The sequence below is a fragment of the Oncorhynchus keta genome, unplaced genomic scaffold (genome assembly GCF_023373465.1).
Source record: "Oncorhynchus keta strain PuntledgeMale-10-30-2019 unplaced genomic scaffold, Oket_V2 Un_scaffold_3956_pilon_pilon, whole genome shotgun sequence".
Classification (NCBI taxonomy): domain Eukaryota; kingdom Metazoa; phylum Chordata; class Actinopteri; order Salmoniformes; family Salmonidae; genus Oncorhynchus; species Oncorhynchus keta.
The window spans coordinates 332,501-355,000 of NW_026290928.1; the positions used below are offsets into that span (position 1 = coordinate 332,501).

At 49.5% G+C, this 22,500-nt stretch overlaps 1 long non-coding RNA gene and 1 pseudogene across 1 annotated transcript; one reads left to right on the top strand and one right to left on the bottom strand.

Moving 5' to 3' along the window:
* Window positions 1-22,500, bottom strand: part of LOC118381799 (F-actin-uncapping protein LRRC16A-like) — a 279,527-nt pseudogene that overhangs the window by 173,950 nt on the left and 83,077 nt on the right.
* On the top strand, window positions 1,212-2,296 carry LOC127928780 (uncharacterized). The gene is made up of 3 exons (XR_008132182.1): window positions 1,212-1,349; window positions 1,399-1,470; window positions 2,070-2,296. It is a non-coding gene; the product is annotated as an uncharacterized LOC127928780 (long non-coding RNA).

A 22,500-nucleotide genomic window follows, 5' to 3' on the forward strand; every position in this document is an offset into this window, starting at 1 on the left:
TGAACTCTTAGAGAGGAGGGGAGAAAGAGAGAGGGTAGGAGGGAAGAAAGAGAGAAAGAGGGTAGGAGAGGAGAAAGAGAGAAAGAGGGTAGGAGTGTAGAAAGAGAGAGAGACCCCTGAACTCTTAGAGAGAGAGAGAGCCCTGAACTCTTAGAGAGAGGGGGTAGGAGGGGAGAAAGAGATAGGGTAGGAGGGGAGAAAGAGGGATGGTAGGAGGGAAGAAAGAGAGAAAGAGGGTAGGAGAGGAGAAAGAGAGAAAGAGGGTAGGAGTGTAGAAAGAGAGAGAGACCCCTGAACTCTTAGAGAGAGAGAGAGACCCCTGAACTCTTAGAGAGAGAGAGAGACCCCTGAACTCTTAGAGAGAGAGAGACCCCTGAACTCTTAGAGAGAGAGAGAGACCCCTGAACTCTTAGAGAGAGAGAGACCCTGAACTCTTAGAGAGAGAGAGACCCCTGAACTCTTAGAGAGAGAGAGACCCCTGAACTCTTAGAGAGGAGGGGAGAAAGAGAGAGGGTAGGAGGGAAGAAAGAGAGAAAGAGGGTAGGAGAGGAGAAAGAGAGAAGAGTGGAGGTGTAGAAAGAGGCCAGAGACCCTGAACTCTTAGAGAGAGAGACCCCTGAACTCTTAGAGAGAGAGAAGAGAGAGACCCCTGAACTCTTAGAGAGAGAGACCCTGAACTCTTAGAGAGAGGACCCTGAACTCTTGAGAGAGAGACCCTGCCAGTGGACCGTGACTCTAGAGAGAGAGGGTCCAGTGGAAAGAGAGATGGTAGGAGGGGAGGAACAGATTTGACGCAGCCTGAGAGGTGATCTATAGGAAGAATCTCCTCTCCACTGGACAATGCATCCTCTGCAGGGCCAAAGTGACAGACTGACAAGAGTATCCTGATTCCTCTGTCCAGGCCAGTGGACAGTGACTGACAAGGTATCCAGTACATTCCTCTGTCCAGGCCGTGATAGACAGACAGACTGACAAGAGTCCATCCTGATCCTCTAGGGTCCAGTGGAGGTGATCCTCTGTCCAGTGGAGGTGACAGGGTCCAGTGGATCCGTGATCCAGGGCCAGTGGGGTGATCCCAGGGTCCAGTGGAGGTGATCCTCTAGGGTCCAGTGGAGGTGATCCTCTAGGGTCCAGTGGAGGTGATCCTCTAGGATCCAGTGGAGGTGATCCTCTAGGGTCCAGTGGAGGTGATCCTCTCAGTGGAGGTGATCCTCTAGGGTCCAGTGGAGGTGATCCTCTAGGGTCCAGTGGAGGTGATCCTCTAGGGTCCAGTGGAGGTGATCCTCTAGGGTCCAGTGGAGGTGATCCTCTAGGGTCCAGTGGAGGTGATCCTCTAGGGTCCAGTGGAGGTGATCCTCTAGGGTCCAGTGGAGGTGATCCTCTAGGGATCCAGTGGAGGTGATCCTCTAGGGTCCAGTGGAGGTGATCCTCTAGGGTCCAGTGGAGGTGATCCTCTAGGGTCCAGTGGAGGTGATCCTCTAGGGTCCAGTGGAGGTGATCCTCTAGGGTCCAGTGGAGGTGATCCTCTAGGACCCAGTGGAGGTGATCCTCTAGGGTCCAGTGGAGGTGTGGTCCAGTGAGGTGATCCTCTAGGGTCCAGTGGAGGTGATCCTCTAGGGTCCAGTGGAGGTGATCCTCTAGGGCCAGTGGAGGTGATCCTCTAGGGCCAGTGGAGGTGATCCCTCCAGTGGAGGGATCCTCCAGTGGAGGTGATCCTCTAGGGTCCAGTGGAGGTGATCCTCTAGGGTCCAGTGGAGGTGATCCTCTAGGGTCCAGTGGAGGTGATCCTCTAGGGTCCAGTGGAGGTGATCCTCTAGGGTCCAGTGTGATCCTCTAGGGTCCAGTGGAGGTGATCCTCTAGGGTCCAGTGGAGGTGATCCTCTAGGGTCCAGTGGAGGTGATCCTCTAGGGATCCTCTAGGATCCAGTGGAGGGGATCCTCTAGGATCCAGTGGAGGTGATCCTCTAGGGTCCAGTGGAGGTGATCCTCTAGGGTCCAGTGGAGGTGATCCTCTAGGATCCAGTGGAGGTGATCCTCTAGGATCCAGTGGATCCTCTAGGATCCTGGAGGTGATCCTCTAGGGTCCAGTGGAGGTGATCCTCTAGGGTCCAGTGGAGGTGATCCTCTAGGATCCAGTGGAGGTGATCCTCTAGGGTCCAGTGGAGGTGATCCTCTAGGGTCCAGTGGAGGTGATCCTCTAGGGTCCAGTGGAGGTGATCCTCTAGGGTCCAGTGGAGGTGATCCTCTAGGGTCCAGTGGAGGTGATCCTCTAGGGTCCAGTGGAGGTGATCCTCTAGGGTCCAGTGGATCCTCTAGGGTCCAGTGGAGGTGATCCTCTAGGGTCCAGTGGAGGTGATCCTCTAGGGTCCAGTGGAGGTGATCCCTCTGGAGGGCCAGTGGATCCTCTAGGATCCAGTGATCCTCTAGGGTCCAGTGGAGGTGATCCTCTAGGGTCCAGTGGAGGTGATCCTCTAGGATCCAGTGGAGGTGATCCTCTAGGATCCAGTGGAGGTGATCCCTAGGATCCAGTGGAGGTGATCCTCTAGGGTCCAGTGGAGGTGATCCTCTAGGGATACAGTGGAGGTGATCCTCTAGGATCCAGTAGGGATCCCAGTGGATCCTCTAGGTGATCCTCTAGGGTCCAGTGGAGGTGATCCTCTAGGATCCAGTTGAGGTGAGGAGCCAGTCTCAGCGACTGTGACCACATGTAGGGTTCCAGTGGATCATCAGGGGTCACTAAGACCACAGTGGAGGAGATCTCAGGGGTCAGTGGGTCAGCAGGCTTTCCTTGGGGTCAAGTTCCAGTGGATCTCTAATCTACTAACAGGGCCAGTGGAGAGGAGAGGAGAGGGTCCAGTGGAGGTGAGAGGAGAGGCCAGTGGAGGAGAGGAGGGCCAGAGGAACACTAGCAGTCTACAGGGAAAAGGTCCAGTGGACAGGGGACGTGACTATAGACACCAGTGGACCGTCTGATAAGGGTCCAGTGTACTGTGACTAAGGGTCCAGTGGTTGTGACTGAAAAAGGTCCAGTGGACTGTGACTAAGGGCCAGTGGACTGTGACTAAGGGCCAGTGGACTGTGACTAAGGGCCAGTGGACTGTGACTAAGGGCCAGTGGACTGTGACTAAGGGCCAGTGGACTGTGACTAAGGGCCAGTGGACTGTGACTAAGGTCCAGTGGACCGTGACTAAGGTCCAGTGGACCGTGACTAAGGGCCAGTGGACCGTGACTAAGGGCCAGTGGACCGTGACTAAGGGCCAGTGGACCGTGACTAAGGGCCAGTGGACCGTGACTAAGGGCCAGTGGACCGTGACTAAGGGCCAGTGGACTGTGACTAAGGGCCAGTGGACTGTGACTAAGGGCCAGTGGACTGTGACTAAGGGCCAGTGGACTGTGACTAAGGGCCAGTGGGCTGTGACTGAGGGCCAGTGGACTGTGACTGAGGGCCAGTGGACTGTGACTGAGGGCCAGTGGACCGTGACTAAGGTCCAGTGGACCGTGACTAAGGGCCAGTGGACTGTGAATAAGGGCCAGTGGACTGCGACTAAGGGCCAGTGGACTGCGACTAAGGGCCAGTGGACCGCGACTAAGGGCCAGTGGACCGCGACTAAGGGCCAGTGGACCGTGACTAAAGGCCAGTGGACCGTGACTAAGGGCCAGTGGACCGTGACTAAGGGCCAGTGGACCGTGACTAAGGGCCAGTGGACCGTGACTAAGGGCCAGTGGGCTGTGACTAAGGGCCAGTGGACTGTGACTAAGGGCCAGTGGACTGTGACTAAGGGCCAGTGGACTGTGACTAAGGGCCAGTGGACTGTGACTAAGGGCCAGTGGGCTGTGATTTTTAATTTATTTAACCTTTATTTAACAAGGCACACGGTTGAAGTATTAACACAATCAGCTAACGATGCAGTGAGTCAGAAGAAGCCGTCTGTCCGTCTGTTACATGATTAACACCATCAGAACCACCACCGTCAGAACCACCACCGTCAGAACCTCCACCGTCAGAACCACCACCGTCAGAACCTCCACCGTCAGAACCTCCACCGTCAGAACCTCCACCGTCAGAACCTCCACCGTCAGAACCTCCACCGTCAGAACCACCACCGTCAGAACCACCACCGTCAGAACCTCCACGGTCAGAACCTCCACCGTCAGAACCACCACCGTCAGAACCTCCACCGTCAGAACCTCCACCGTCAGAACCACCACCGTCAGAACCTCCACCGTCTGAACCTCCACCGTCTGAACCTCCACCGTCAGAACCTCCACCGTCAGAACCACCACCGTCAGAACCACCACCGTCAGAACCACCACCGTCAGAACCTCCACCGTCAGAACCACCACCGTCAGAACCACCACCGTCAGAACCACCACCGTCAGAACCACCACCGTCAGAACCTCCACCGTCAGAACCACCACCGTCAGAACCACCACCATCAGAAACTCCACCATTAGAACCTCCACCATTAGAACCTCCACCGTCAGAACCTCCACCACCAGAACCTCCACCACCAGAACCACCACCATCAGAACCACCACCATCAGAACCACCACACACTCAATCAACTCAATTGAAAAAGTATTTTAAAAATATTGAAATTGGAAGCTGTTCTTGTACAGTAATAATAATAATAATATATGCCATTTAGCAGACGCTTTTATCCAAAGCGACTTACAGTCATGTGTGCATACATTCTACGTATGGGTGGTCCCGGGGATCGAACCCACTACCCTGGCGTTACAAGCGCCATGCTCTACCAACTGAGCTACAGAAGGACCACAGCCTGTGTGCCAGCCAGAGTAGTTACCTAGTTGACCTAGAAGAGACAGGTCTATGAGCTGTAGCTGGCTGGCCAGAGTAGTTACCTAGTTGACCTAGAAGAGACAGACCTATGAGCTGTAGCTGGCTGGCCAGAGTAGTTACCTAGTTGACCTAGAAGAGACAGACCTATGAGCTGTAGCTGGCTGGCCAGAGTAGTTACCTAGTTGACCTAGAAGAGACAGACCTATGAGCTGTAGCTGGCTGGCCAGAGTAGTTTCCTAGTTGACCTAGAAGAGACAGACCTATGAGCTGTAGCTGGCTGGCCAGAGTAGTTACCTAGTTGACCTAGAAGAGACAGACCTATGAGCTGTAGCTGGCTGGCCAGAGTAGTTTCCTAGTTGACCTAGAAGAGACAGGTCTATGAGCTGTAGCTGGCTGGCCAGAGTAGTTACCTAGTTGACCTAGAAGAGACAGACCTATGAGCTGTAGCTGGCTGGCCAGAGTAGAACCTAGTTGACCTAGAAGAGACAGGTCTATGAGCTGTAGCTGGCTGGCCAGAGTAGTTACCTAGGTAACCTAGAAGAGACAGGTCTATGAGCTGTAGCTGGCTGGCCCAGAGTAGTTACCTAGGTAACCTAGAAGAGACAGGTCTATGAGCTGTAGCTGGCTGGCCAGAGTAGTTTCCTAGTTGACCTAGAAGAGACAGACCTATGAGCTGTAGCTGGCTGGCCAGAGTAGTTACCTAGTTGACCTAGAAGAGACAGGTCTATGAGCTGTAGCTGGCTGGCCAGAGTAGTTACCTAGTTGACCTAGAAGAGACAGACCTATGAGCTGTAGCTGGCTGGCCAGAGTAGTTACCTAGTTGACCTAGAAGAGACAGACCTATGAGCTGTAGCTGGCTGGCCAGAGTAGTTACCTAGTTGACCTAGAAGAGACAGACCTATGAGCTGTAGCTGGCTGGCCAGAGTAGTTACCTAGTTGACCTAGAAGAGACAGACCTATGAGCTGTAGCTGGCTGGCCAGAGTAGTTACCTAGTTGACCTAGAAGAGACAGACCTATGAGCTGTAGCTGGCTGGCCAGAGTAGTTACCTAGTTGACCTAGAAGAGACAGGTCTATGAGCTGTAGCTGGCTGGCCAGAGTAGTTACCTAGTTGACCTAGAAGAGACAGACCTATGAGCTGTAGCTGGCTGGCCAGAGTAGTTACCTAGTTGACCTAGAAGAGACAGACCTATGAGCTGTAGCTGGCTGGCCCAGAGTAGTTACCTAGGTAACCTAGAAGAGACAGGTCTATGAGCTGTAGCTGGCTGGCCAGAGTAGTTACCTAGTTGACCTAGAAGAGACAGACCTATGAGCTGTAGCTGGCTGGCCAGAGTAGTTACCTAGTTGACCTAGAAGAGACAGACCTATGAGCTGTAGCTGGCTGGCCCAGAGTAGTTACCTAGGTAACCTAGAAGAGACAGGTCTATGAGCTGTAGCTGGCTGGCCAGAGTAGTTTCCTAGTTGACCTAGAAGAGACAGACCTATGAGCTGTAGCTGGCTGGCCAGAGTAGTTACCTAGTTGACCTAGAAGAGACAGACCTATGAGCTGTAGCTGGCTGGCCAGAGTAGTTACCTAGTTGACCTAGAAGAGACAGGTCTATAAGCTGTAGCTGGCTGGCCAGAGTAGTTACCTAGTTGACCTAGAAGAGACAGACCTATGAGCTGTAGCTGGCTGGCCCAGAGTAGTTACCTAGGTAACCTAGAAGAGACAGGTCTATGAGCTGTAGCTGGCTGGCCAGAGTAGTTACCTAGTTGACCTAGAAGAGACAGACCTATGAGCTGTAGCTGGCTGGCCAGAGTAGTTACCTAGTTGACCTAGAAGAGACAGACCTATGAGCTGTAGCTGGCTGGCCAGAGTAGTTACCTAGTTGACCTAGAAGAGACAGACCTATGAGCTGTAGCTGGCTGGCCAGAGTAGTTACCTAGTTGACCTAGAAGAGACAGACCTATGAGCTGTAGCTGGCTGGCCAGAGTAGTTACCTAGTTGACCTAGAAGAGACAGACCTATGAGCTGTAGCTGGCTGGCCAGAGTAGTTTCCTAGTTGACCTAGAAGAGACAGGTCTATGAGCTGTAGCTGGCTGGCCAGAGTAGTTACCTAGTTGACCTAGAAGAGACAGACCTATGAGCTGTAGCTGGCTGGCCAGAGTAGTTTCCTAGTTGACCTAGAAGAGACAGGTCTATGAGCTGTAGCTGGCTGGCCAGAGTAGTTACCTAGGTAACCTAGAAGAGACAGGTCTATGAGCTGTAGCTGGCTGGCCCAGAGTAGTTACCTAGGTAACCTAGAAGAGACAGGTCTATGAGCTGTAGCTGGCTGGCCAGAGTAGTTTCCTAGTTGACCTAGAAGAGACAGACCTATGAGCTGTAGCTGGCTGGCCAGAGTAGTTACCTAGGTAACCTAGAAGAGACAGGTCTTATGAGCTGTACCTGGCTGGCCAGAGTAGTTACCTAGGTAACCTAGAAGAGACAGGTCTATGAGCTGTAGCTGGCTGTTCTTACCTTGCTAGGGATGCGTGCAGTCAGGAGGAAGGCCCGGTGAGATGAGAGAGCCTGAGGAAAACAGAGAAAATAAACAAATAAGTTAATCATCACACAGTAACTACAAGGCAGCAGTAGAACATCACACAGCAACTACAAGGCAGCTGTAGAACATCACACAGTAACTACAAGGCAGCTGTAGAACATCACACAGCAACTACAAGGCAGCTGTAGAACATCACACAGTAACTACAAGGCAGCAGTAGAACATCACACAGCAACTACAAGGCAGCTGTAGAACATCACACAGCAACTACAAGGCAGCTGTAGAACATCACACAGCAACTACAAGGCAGCAGTAGAACATCACACAGCAACTACAAGGCAGCTGTAGAACATCACACAGCAACTACAAGGCAGCTGTAGAACATCACACAGCAACTACAAGGCAGCTGTAGAACATCACACAGCAACTACAAGGCAGCTGTAGAACATCACACAGCAACTACAAGGCAGCTGTAGAACATCACACAGCAACTACAAGGCAGCTGTAGAACATCACACAGCAACTACAAGGCAGCTGTAGAACATCACACAGCAACTACAAGGCAGCTGTAGAACATCACACAGTAACTACAAGGCAGCTGTAGAACATCACACAGCAACTACAAGGCAGCTGTAGAACATCACACAGCAACTACAAGGCAGCTGTAGAACATCACACATCAACTACAAGGCAGCTGTAGAACATCACACAGTAACTACAAGGCAGCTGTAGAACATCACACAGCAACTACAAGGCAGCTGTAGAACATCACACAGCAACTACAAGGCAGCTGTAGAACATCACACAGCAACTACAAGGCAGCTGTAGAACATCACACAGCAACTACAAGGCAGCTGTAGAACATCACACAGTAACTACAAGGCAGCTGTAGAACATCACACAGCAACTACAAGGCAGCTGTAGAACATCACACAGCAACTACAAGGCAGCTGTAGAACATCACACAGCAACTACAAGGCAGCTGTAGAACATCACACAGCAACTACAAGGCAGCTGTAGAACATCACACAGTAACTACAAGGCAGCAACAAGTATCAAAAGGTGATCATGATGAAAATACCTTTCTGAACACGTGTGACAGGTTGAGAAGAAAAACACTAACAGACAAGCACATTCCTGACTTGACATTGAGCTGAGTTTGTCTGATAGAACAGGACAGAAACAGGGAAGGATCCTGACTTGACATTGAGCTGAGTTTGTCTGATAGAACAGGATAGAAACAGGGAAGGATCCTGACTTGACATTGAGCTGAGTTTGTCTGATAGAACAGGACAGAAACAGGGAAGGATGGGGAAAACCCCAGGGGGAAAATGAGGAAGATATGGGGGAACACACCAGTCACCAGCGGAGTCAGAAGGAAAAGTTTTCCACTGTGTCATGTTTAAAAACAAGGCCTGCGCAAGATGGCCTCCTTTCAGCAGAAGAGGACAGTGACGGATATTTGTTTTGGCTGAGGGACATTTAGAGTGACCCCACAGGGCCTGAGAACAGGGGGAAGAGAGAGAATGAGAGAGCCAAAGTGAGAGAAGAGAGAGACAGATAGAGGAATGGACTCGTCTTGCTGGGTCTCCTCACATCCCCTGACCTGACTAGATTCAGAGAGACAACCTCTGTGTGCTGTGGCCTCACCTCTTCGCTCTCTCTCGCTCTCTCTCTCCCTCTTTTAAAGAGCACCAATTACTCATGGTTTTGTGTACAATTCTTTAAAAATAGGAAAAATACCAGAATATTCTCTAACTCTCAGGAAGAATCCTTACAAACAAATCTATGATTCTAAACCAAACCAGGCCATTACAACACATCACCATGTCTGTGCTGAAATGGAACCTTATTCCCTATATAGTGGACTACTGTGTTGAAATGGAATCCTATTCCCTATATAGTGGACTACTGTGTTGAAATGGAACCCTATTCCCTATATAGTGGACTACTGTGTTGAAATGGAACCCTATTCCCTATATAGTGGACTACTGTGTTGAAATGGAACCCTATTCCCTATATAGTGGACTACTGTGTTGAAATGGAACCCTATTCCCTATATAGTGGACTACTGTGTTGAAATGGAACCCTATTCCCTATATAGTGGACTACTGTGTTGAAATGGAACCTTATTCCCTATATAGTGGACTACTGTGTTGAAATGGAACCCTATTCCCTATATAGTGGACTACTGTGTTGAAATGGAACCCTATTCCCTATATAGTGGACTACTGTGTTGAAATGGAACCCTATTCCCTATATAGTGGACTACTGTGTTGAAATGGAACCCTATTCCCTATATAGTGGACTACTGTGTTGAAATGGAACCCTATTCCCTATATAGTGGACTACTGTGTTGAAATGGAACCCTATTCCCTATATAGTGGACTACTGTGTTGAAATGGAACCCTATTCCCTATATAGTGGACTACTGTGTTGAAATGGAACCTTATTCCCTATATAGTGGACTACTGTGTTGAAATGGAACCCTATTCCCTATATAGTGGACTACTGTGTTGAAATGGAACCCTATTCCCTATATAGTGGACTACTGTGTTGAAATGGAACCCTATTCCCTATATAGTGGACTACTGTGTTGAAATGGAACCCTATTCCCTATATAGTGGACTACTGTGTTGAAATGGAACCCTATTCCCTATATAGTGGACTACTGTGTTGAAATGGAACCCTATTCCCTATATAGTGGACTACTGTGTTGAAATGGAACCCTATTCCCTATATAGTGGACTACTGTGTTGAAATGGAACCTTATTCCCTATATAGTGGACTACTGTGTTGAAATGGAACCCTATTCCCTATATAGTGGACTACTGTGTTGAAATGGAACCCTATTCCCTATATAGTGGACTACTGTGTTGAAATGGAACCCTATTCCCTATATAGTGGACTACTGTGTTGAAATGGAACCCTATTCCCTATATAGTGGACTACTGTGTTGAAATGGAACCCTATTCCCTATATAGTGGACTACTGTGTTGAAATGGAATCCTATTCCCTATATAGTGGACTACTGTGTTGAAATGGAACCCTATTCCCTATATAGTGGACTACTGTGTTGAAATGGAATCCTATTCCCTATATAGTGGACTACTGTGTTGAAATGGAACCCTATTCCCTATATAGTGGACTACTGTGTTGAAATGGAACCCTATTCCCTATATAGTGGACTACTGTGTTGAAATGGAACCCTATTCCCTATATAGTGGACTACTGTGTTGAAATGGAACCCTATTCCCTATATAGTGGACTACTGTGTTGAAATGGAACCCTATTCCCTATATAGTGGACTACTGTGTTGAAATGGAACCTTATTCCCTATATAGTGGACTACTGTGTTGAAATGGAACCCTATACCCTATATAGTGGACTACTGTGTTGAAATGGAACCCTATTCCCTATATAGTGGACTACTGTGCTGAAATGGAACCCTATTCCCTATATAGTGGACTACTGTGTTGAAATGGAACCCTATTCCCTATATAGTGGACTACTGTGCTGAAATGGAACCCTATTCCCTATATAGTGGACTACTGTGTTGAAATGGAACCTTATTCCCTATATAGTGGACTACTGTGTTGAAATGGAATCCTATTCCCTATATAGTGGACTACTGTGTTGAAATGGAACCCTATTCCCTATATAGTGGACTACTGTGTTGAAATGGAACCTTATTCCCTATATAGTGGACTACTGTGTTGAAATGGAACCCTATTCCCTATATAGTGGACTACTGTGTTGAAATGGAACCTTATTCCCTATATAGTGAACCTTATTCCCTATATAGTGGACTACTGTGTTGAAATGGAATCCTATTCCCTATATAGTGGACTACTGTGTTGAAATGGAACCCTATTCCCTATATAGTGGACTACTGTGTTGAAATGGAACCCTATTCCCTATATAGTGGACTACTGTGTTGAAATGGAATCCTATTCCCTATATAGTGGACTACTGTGCTGAAATGGAACCCTATTCCCTATATAGTGGACTACTGTGTTGAAATGGAACCCTATTCCCTATATAGTGGACTACTGTGTTGAAATGGAACCTTATTCCCTATATAGTGGACTACTGTGTTGAAATGGAACCCTATTCCCTATATAGTGGACTACTGTGTTGAAATGGAATCCTATTCCCTATATAGTGGACTACTGTGTTGAAATGGAATCCTATTCCCTATATAGTGGACTACTGTGTTGAAATGGAACCCTATTCCCTATATAGTGGACTACTGTGTTGAAATGGAACCCTATTCCCTATATAGTGGACTACTGTGTTGAAATGGAACCCTATTCCCTATATAGTGGACTACTGTGTTGAAATGGAACCCTATTCCCTATATATATATTTGGAATGCAGAAAAATACATCTCTTTTCTCCATAATCTGCCTGATTCAGTTCCCTGTCCCCCACAGAGTGATTCAGTTCCATAATTAGGTTGGGAATGAGAGTCATTATACTCAACTCAAATGAGGTCGTTCACCCAAATCAGAGTTGTTCCTGTTTTAGCTACTGCCATGGGGCCTTCTCTGACTCAGCATCATCACACACGTGACTCCCGCAAAGAGACAGACAGACGCTTTTACACAGCCTGTCACAGGACAATGAATGTAAATCTTTAGGTACTGAGCTCCAGTCATCGAGGCCCCCGTGGTAAATGAGCTCATCTCTGGTTGACTCAACACACAGCAGACAGAGATCCAGAGACTGCTGCTCTGTACTGGGACAACAGGATATTACAGGATGTGACTCTGCTGTTATCTCTTCCTGGTCTGAACATGGTAATAAAGGAAACCCTGCATGTCTCAAAACACTGAGCACCCAGCCCAGTGACTACTGAGTAACCAGCCCAGTGACTACTGAGTAACCAGCCCAGTGACTACTGAGTAACCAGCCCAGTGACTACTGAGTAACCATCCCAGTGACTACTGAGTAACCAGCCCAGTGACTACTGAGTAACCAGCCCAGTGACTAGTGAGTAACCAGCCCAGTGACTTCTGAGCACCCAGCCCAGTGACTAGTGAGTAACCAGCCCAGTGACTAGTGAGTAACCAGCCCAGTGACTTCTGAGCACCCAGCCCAGTGACTACTGAGCACCCAGCCCAGTCACTACTGAGTAACCAGCCCAGTGACTAGTGAGTAACCAGCCCAGTGACTACTGAGTAACCAGCCCAGTGACTACTGAGTAACCAGCCCAGTGACTACTGAGTAACCAGCCCAGTGACTACTGAGTAACCAGCCCAGTGACTACTGAGTAACCAGCCCAGTGACTACTGAGTAACCAGCCCAGTGACTACTGAGTAACCAGCCCAGTGACTACTGAGTAACCATCCCAGTGACTACTGAGTAACCAGCCCAGTGACTAGTGAGTAACCAGCCCAGTGACTTCTGAGCACCCAGCCCAGTGACTAGTGAGTAACCAGCCCAGTGACTAGTGAGTAACCAGCCCAGTGACTTCTGAGCACCCAGCCCAGTGACTACTGAGCACCCAGCCCAGTCACTACTGAGTAACCAGCCCAGTGACTAGTGAGTAACCAGCCCAGTGACTTCTGAGCACCCAGCCCAGTGACTACTGAGTAACCAGCCCAGTGACTAGTGAGTAACCAGCCCAGTGACTACTGAGTAACCAGCCCAGTGACTAGTGAGTAACCAGCCCAGTGACTACTGAGTAACCAGCCCAGTGACTAGTGAGTAACCAGCCCAGTGACTAGTGAGTAACCAGCCCAGTGACTAGTGAGTAACCAGCCCAGTGACTACTGAGTAACCAGCCCAGTGACTACTGAGCACCCAGCCCAGTACCTACCTACTGAGTAACCAGCCCAGTGACTACTGAGTAACCAGCCCAGTGACTAGTGAGTAACCAGCCCAGTGACTACTGAGTAACCAGCCCAGTGACTACTGAGCACCCAGCCCAGTGACTACTGAGTAACCAGCCCAGTGACTACTGAGTAACCAGCCCAGTGACTAGTGAGTAACCAGCCCAGTGACTACTGAGCACCCAGCCCAGTGACTACTGAGTAACCAGCCCAGTGACTACTGAGTACCCAGCCCAGTGAATACTGAGTAACCAGCCCAGTGACTACTGAGTAACCAGCCCAGTGACTACTGAGCACCCAGCCCAGTGACTACTGAGTAACCAGCCCAGTGACTACTGAGTAACCAGCCCAGTGACTACTGAGCACCCAGGCCAGTGACTACTGAGTAACCAGCCCAGTGACTACTGAGTAACCAGCCCAGTGACTAGTGAGTAACCAGCCCAGTGACTACTGAGTAACCAGCCCAGTGACTACTGAGTAACCAGCCCAGTGACTACTGAGCACCCAGCCCAGTGAATACTGAGTAACCAGCCCAGTGACTACTGAGTAACCAGCCCAGTGACTACTGAGTAACCATCCCAGTGACTACTGAGTAACCATCCCAGTGACTACTGAGTAACCATCCCAGTGACTACTGAGTAACCAGCCCAGTGACTACTGAGTAACCAGCCCAGTGACTACTGAGTAACCAGCCCAGTGACTACTGAGTAACCAGCCCAGTGACTACTGAGTAACCAGCCCAGTGACTACTGAGTAACCAGCCCAGTGACTACTGAGTAACCAGCCCAGTGACTACTGAGCACCCAGCCCAGTGACTACTGAGTAACCAGCCCAGTGACTACTGAGTAACCAGCCCAGTGACTACTGAGCACCCAGCCCAGTGACTAGTGAGTAACCAGCCCAGTGACTACTGAGCACCCAGCCCAGTGACTACTGAGCACCCAGCCCAGTGACTCTGTCTGTCTGTCTGTCTGTCTGTCTGTCTGTCTGTCTGTCTGTCTGTCTGTCTGTCTCTCTCTCCGTCTCTCTGTCTCTCTCTCCCTCTCTCTCCCTCTCTCTCCCTAACCATTGACAGTCTGTGTATCAAATGTCCCCCCATTTCCCAGTAGTGACCAGGGCCTATTAGAATATACTGAATATAGTGTCATTTAGGACAGGTAGTTTCACACAAGTAGCGCTCCTTCATGGCCCCCCCCAGGCCCTGCTCTCAGGCCGTCCTCTCAGGCCCTCCTCCCAGACACTCCTCCCAGGCCCTCCTCCCCAGGCCCTCCTCCCAGGCCCTCCTCCCCAGGCCCTCCTCCCAGACCCTCCTCCCAGGCCCTCCTCCCCAGGCCCTCCTCCCCAGGCCCTCCTCCCCAGGCCCTCCTCCCAGACCCTCCTACCAGGCCATCCTCCCCAGGCCCTCCTCCCCAGGCCCTCCTCCCCAGGCCCTCCTCCCCAGGCCCTCCTCCCCAGGCCCTCCTCCCCAGGCCCTCCTCCCCAGGCCCTCCTCCCAGGACATGCTCCCAGGCCCTGCTCCCAGGCCCTCCTCCCAGGCCCTCCTCCCAGGCCCTCTTCCCAGACACTCCTCCCGGGCCCTCCTCCCCAGGCCCTCCTCCCCAGGCCCTACTCCATAGCTGTTCTGACCCCTAAATGGACTATAAGCCATAAACCAGCCTATAAGCCATCTGCGACCACCGCCATCACCCTGGCCTCTTAGCCAATCGCAGAGCAGCATCTCCAGATGGCCACAACCCTGGTGCAGCGAAGAGGATTTGTGTGGAGGGGGGGGGGGGCAGAATTCTGCAAAATCACCAAATAATACATGCAGAGGCCGATTATCAAAATATAAATTATCAAAATCCTGAAAAAAAAGCTACAACCACCTAAAAGGAAGAGATTCCCAAACCTTGCATAACAAAGCCTGGATGAACCTGGAGAAGAGTCCCCTAAGCAATCTGGTCCTGGGGCTCTGTTCACAAACACAAACACACCCCACAGAGCCCCAGGACAGGAGCACAATTAGACCCAACCAAATCATGAGAAAACAAAAAGATAATTATTTGACTCATTGGAAAGGATTCACAAAAAAACAGAGCAAACTAGAATGTTATTTGGCCTTAAACAGAGAGAACACAGTGACAGAATACCTGACCACTGTGACTGACCCTAAACAGAGAGAACACAGTGGCAGAATACCTGACCACTGACTGACCCTAAACATAGAGTACACAGTGGCAGAATACCTGACCACTGTGACTGACCCTAAACAGAGAGTACACAGTGGCAGAATACCTGACCACTGTGACTGACCCTAAACAGAGAGTACACAGTGGCAGAATACCTGACCACTGTGACTGACCCTAAACAGAGAGAACACAGTGGCAGAATACCTGACCACTGACTGACCCTAAACAGAGAGTACACAGTGGCAGAATACCTGACCACTGTGACTGACCCTAAACAGAGAGAACACAGTGGCAGAATACCTGACCACTGACTGACCCTAAACAGAGAGTACACAGTGACAGAATACCTGACCACTGTGACTGACCCTAAACAGAGAGAACACAGTGGCAGAATACCTGACCACTGACTGACCCTAAACATAGAGTACACAGTGGCAGAATACCTGACCACTGTGACTGACCCTAAACAGAGAGTACACAGTGGCAGAATACCTGACCACTGTGACTGACCCTAAACAGAGAGTACACAGTGGCAGAATACCTGACCACTGTGACTGACCCTAAACAGAGAGTACACAGCGGCAGAATACCTGACCACTGTGACTGACCCTAAACAGAGAGAACACAGTGGCAGAATACCTGACCACTGTGACTGACCCTAAACAGAGAGAACACAGTGGCAGAATACCTGACCACTGTGACTGACCCTAAACAGAGAGAACACAGTGGCAGAATACCTGACCACTGTGACTGACCCTAAACAGAGAGTACACAGTGGCAGAATACCTGACCACTGACTGACCCTAAACAGAGAGTACACAGTGGCAGAATACCTGACCACTGTGACTGACCCTAAACAGAGAGAACACAGCGGCAGAATACCTGACCACTGTGACTGACCCTAAACAGAGAATACACAGTGGCAGAATACCTGACCACTGACTGACCCTAAACAGAGAGTACACAGCGGCAGAATACCTGACCACTGACTGACCCTAAACAGAGAGTACACAGTGGCAGAATACCTGACCACTGTGACTGACCCTAAACAGAGAGTACACAGTGGCAGAATACCTGACCACTGTGTCTGACCCTAAACAGAGAGAACACAGCGGCAGAATACCTGACCACTGTGACTGACCCTAAACAGAGAGAACACAGCGGCAGAATACCTGACCACTGTGACTGACCCTACACAGAGAGTACACAGTGGCAGAATACCTGACCACTGACTGACCCTAAACAGAGAGAACACAGCGGCAGAATACCTGACCACTGTGACTGACCCTACACAGAGAGTACACAGTGGCAGAATACCTGACCACTGACTGACCCTAAACAGAGAGTACACAGCGGCAGAATACCTGACCACTGTGACTGACCCTAAACAGAGAGTACACAGTGGCAGAATACCTGACCACTGACTGACCCTAAACAGAGAGTACACAGTGGCAGAATACCTGACCACTGACTGACCCTAAACAGAGAGTACACAGTGGCAGAATACCTGACCACTGTGACAGACCCTAAACAGAGAGTACACAGTGGCAGAATACCTGACCACTGTGACTGACCCTAAACAGAGAGTACACAGTGGCAGAATACCTGACCACTGACTGACCCTAAACAGAGAGTACACAGTGGCAGAATACTTGACCACTGTGACTGACCCTAAACAGAGAGTACACAGTGGCAGAATACCTGACCACTGACTGACCCTAAACAGAGAGAACACAGCGGCAGAATACTTGACCACTGTGACTGACCCTAAACAGAGAGAACACAGTGGCAGAATACCTGACCACTGACTGACCCTAAACAGAGAGTACACAGTGGCAGAATACTTGACCACTGTGACTGACCCTAAACAGAGAGAACACAGCGGCAGAATACTTGACCACTGTGACTGACCCTAAACAGAGAGAACACAGCGGCAGAATACCTGACCACTGTGACTGACCCTAAACAGAGAGAACACAGTGGCAGAATACCTGACCACTGACTGACCCTAAACAGAGAGTACACAGTGGCAGAATACTTGACCACTGTGACTGACCCTAAACAGAGAGAACACAGCGGCAGAATACCTGACCACTGTGACTGACCCTAAACAGAGAGAACACAGCGGCAGAATACCTGACCACTGACTGACCCTAAACAGAGAGAACACAGCGGCAGAATACCTGACCACTGTGACTGACCCTAAACAGAGAGAACACAGCGGCAGAATACTTGACCACTGTGACTGACCCTAAACAGAGAGAACACAGTGGCAGAATACCTGACCACTGTGACTGACCCTAAACAGAGAGTACACAGTGGCAGAATACCTGACCACTGTGACTGACCCTAAACAGAGAGTACACAGTGGCAGAATACCTGACCACTGTGACTGACCCTAAACAGAGAGTACACAGTGGCAGAATACCTGACCACTGTGACTGACCCTAAACAGAGAGAACACAGTGGCAGAATACCTGACCACTGACTGACCCTAAACAGAGAGTACACAGTGGCAGAATACCTGACCACTGTGACTGACCCTAAACAGAGAGAACACAGTGGCAGAATACCTGACCACTGACTGACCCTAAACAGAGAGTACACAGTGACAGAATACCTGACCACTGTGACTGACCCTAAACAGAGAGAACACAGTGGCAGAATACCTGACCACTGACTGACCCTAAACATAGAGTACACAGTGGCAGAATACCTGACCACTGTGACTGACCCTAAACAGAGAGTACACAGTGGCAGAATACCTGACCACTGTGACTGACCCTAAACAGAGAGTACACAGTGGCAGAATACCTGACCACTGTGACTGACCCTAAACAGAGAGTACACAGCGGCAGAATACCTGACCACTGTGACTGACCCTAAACAGAGAGAACACAGTGGCAGAATACCTGACCACTGTGACTGACCCTAAACAGAGAGAACACAGTGGCAGAATACCTGACCACTGTGACTGACCCTAAACAGAGAGAACACAGTGGCAGAATACCTGACCACTGTGACTGACCCTAAACAGAGAGTACACAGTGGCAGAATACCTGACCACTGACTGACCCTAAACAGAGAGTACACAGTGGCAGAATACCTGACCACTGTGACTGACCCTAAACAGAGAGAACACAGCGGCAGAATACTTGACCACTGTGACTGACCCTAAACAGAGAGTACACAGTGGCAGAATACCTGACCACTGACTGACCCTAAACATAGAGTACACAGCGGCAGAATACCTGACCACTGACTGACCCTAAACAGAGAGTACACAGTGGCAGAATACCTGACCACTGTGACTGACCCTAAACAGAGAGTACACAGCGGCAGAATACCTGACCACTGTGTCTGACCCTAAACAGAGAGAACACAGCGGCAGAATACCTGACCACTGTGACTGACCCTAAACAGAGAGAACACAGCGGCAGAATACCTGACCACTGTGACTGACCCTACACAGAGAGTACACAGTGGCAGAATACCTGACCACTGACTGACCCTAAACAGAGAGAACACAGCGGCAGAATACCTGACCACTGTGACTGACCCTACACAGAGAGTACACAGTGGCAGAATACCTGACCACTGACTGACCCTAAACAGAGAGTACACAGCGGCAGAATACCTGACCACTGTGACTGACCCTAAACAGAGAGTACACAGTGGCAGAATACCTGACCACTGACTGACCCTAAACAGAGAGTACACAGTGGCAGAATACCTGACCACTGACTGACCCTAAACAGAGAGTACACAGTGGCAGAATACCTGACCACTGTGACTGACCCTAAACAGAGAGTACACAGTGGCAGAATACCTGACCACTGTGACTGACCCTAAACAGAGAGTACACAGTGGCAGAATACCTGACCACTGACTGACCCTAAACAGAGAGTACACAGTGGCAGAATACCTGACCACTGTGACTGACCCTAAACAGAGAGTACACAGTGGCAGAATACCTGACCACTGACTGACCCTAAACAGAGAGAACACAGCGGCAGAATACCTGACCACTGTGACTGACCCAGAGAGAAACAGTGGAGAATACCTGACCAACACAGTGGCAGAATACCTGACCACTGACTGACCCTAAACAGAGAGTACACAGTGGCAGAATACTTGACCACTGTGACTGACCCTAAACAGAGAGAACACAGCGGCAGAATACTTGACCACTGTGACTGACCCTAAACAGAGAGAACACAGCGGCAGAATACCTGACCACTGTGACTGACCCTAAACAGAGAGAACACAGTGGCAGAATACCTGACCACTGACTGACCCTAAACAGAGAGTACACAGTGGCAGAATACTTGACCACTGTGACTGACCCTAAACAGAGAGAACACAGCGGCAGAATACTTGACCACTGTGACTGACCCTAAACAGAGAGAACACAGCGGCAGAATACCTGACCACTGTGACTGACCCTAAACAGAGAGAACACAGCGGCAGAATACCTGACCACTGACTGACCCTAAACAGAGAGAACACAGCGGCAGAATACCTGACCACTGTGACTGACCCTAAACAGAGAGAACACAGTGGCAGAATACCTGACCACTGTGACTGACCCTAAACAGAGAGAACACAGCGGCAGAATACTTGACCACTGTGACTGACCCTAAACAGAGAGAACACAGTGGCAGAATACCTGACCACTGACTGACCCTAAACAGAGAGTACACAGTGGCAGAATACTTGACCACTGTGACTGACCCTAAACAGAGAGAACACAGCGGCAGAATACTTGACCACTGTGACTGACCCTAAACAGAGAGAACACAGCGGCAGAATACCTGACCACTGTGACTGACCCTAAACAGAGAGAACACAGCGGCAGAATACTTGACCACTGTGACTGACCCTAAACATAGAGAACACAGTGGCAGAATACTTGACCACTGTGACTGACCCTAAACAGAGAGAACACAGCGGCAGAATACTTGACCACTGTGACTGACCCTAAACAGAGAGTACACAGCGGCAGAATAGTTGACCACTGTGACTGACCCTAAACAGAGAGTACACAGCGGCAGAATACTTGACCACTGTGACTGACCCTAAACATAGAGAACACAGTGGCAGAATACTTGACCACTGTGACTGACCCTAAACAGAGAGAACACAGCGGCAGAATACTTGACCACTGTGACTGACCCTAAACATAGAGAACACAGTGGCAGAATACTTGACCACTGTGACTGACCCTAAACAGAGAGTACACAGCGGCAGAATACCTGACCACTGTGACTGACCCTAAACAGAGAGTACACAGTGGCAGAATACCTGACCACTGTGACTGACCCTAAACAGAGAGTACACAGTGGCAGAATACCTGACCACTGTGACTGGCCCTAAACAGAGAGAACACAGTGGCAGAATACCTGACCACTGTGACTGACCCTAAACAGAGAGTACACAGCGGCAGAATACCTGACCACTGTGACTGACCCTAAACAGAGAGTACACAGCGGCAGAATACCTGACTACTGTGACTGACCCTAAACAGAGAGTACACAGCGGCAGAATACCTGACCACTGTGACTGACCCTAAACAGAGAGTACACAGCGGCAGAATACCTGACCACTGTGACTGACCCTAAACAGAGAGTACACAGTGGCAGAATACCTGACTACTGTGACTGACCCTAAACAGAGAGTACACAGCGGCAGAATACCTGACCACTGTGACTGACCCTAAACAGAGAGTACACAGTGGCAGAATACCTGACCACTGTGACTGGCCCTAAACAGAGAGAACACAGTGGCAGAATACCTGACCACTCTGACTGACCCTAAACAGAGAGTACACAGCGGCAGAATACCTGACCACTGTGACTGACCCTAAACAGAGAGTACACAGTGGCAGAATACCTGACTACTGTGACTGACCCTAAACAGAGAGTACACAGCGGCAGAATACCTGACCACTGTGACTGACCCAAACTTAAGGAAAGCTTTGACTATGTACAGACTCAGTGAGCATAGCCTTGCTATTGAGAAAGGCCGCCGTAGGCAGACATGGCTCTCAAGAGAAGACAGGCTATGTGCTCACTGCCCACAAAATGAGGTGGAAACTGAGCTGCACTTCCTAACCTCCTGCCCAATGTATGACCATATTAGAGAGACATAGTTCCCCCAGATCACACAGACCCACAAAGAATAAACAGAAATGATAAACTCCCATATCTACTGGGTGAAATACCACAGTTTGCCATCACAGCAGCAAGATTTGTGACCTGTTGCCACGAGAAAAGGGCAACCAGTGAAGAACAAACACCATTGTAAATACAACCCATATTTATGCTTATTTATTTTCCCTTTTGTATTTTAACTAATTGCACATCATTACAACACTGTATATAGACATAACATGACATTTGAAATATGTCTATTCCTTTGGAACTTTTGTGAGTGTAATGTTTACTGTTAATTTTTATTGTTTATTTCACTTTTGCTTATGCAAATCAAATCTAATGTATTTATATAGCCCTTCGTACATCAGCTGATATCTCAAAGTGCTGTACAGAAACCCAGCCTAAAACCCCAAACAGCAAGCAATGCAGGTGTAGAAGCACGGTGGCTAGGAAAAACTCCCAAGAAAGGCCAAAACCTAGGAAGAAACCTAGAGAGGAACCAGGCTATGTGGGGTGGCCAGTCCTCTTCTGGCTGTACCGGGTGGAGATTATAAACCTAGAGAGGAACCAGGCTATGTGGGGTGGCCAGTCCTCTTCTGGCTGTGCCGGGTGGAGATTATAACAGAACATGGCCAAGATGTTCAAATGTTCATAAATGACCAGCATGGTTGAATAATAACAAGGCAGAACAGTTGAAACTGGAGCAGCAGCACAGTCAGGTGGACTGGGGACAGCAAGGCTTATTATCTACTTCACTTGCTTTGGCAAAGTAAACATATGTTTGCCGTTTGAATCTAATTGAATTGAGAGAGAGAGAGAGAGAGAGAGAGAGAGAGAGAGAGAGAGAGAGAGAGACGACATCAATGAGTGGTTCAGCTCCACTATAGGGCCCTTGGCCTGGAAAAACACACACACACACACACACACACACACACACACACACACACACACACACACACACACACACACACACACACACACACACACACACACACACACACACACACACACACAC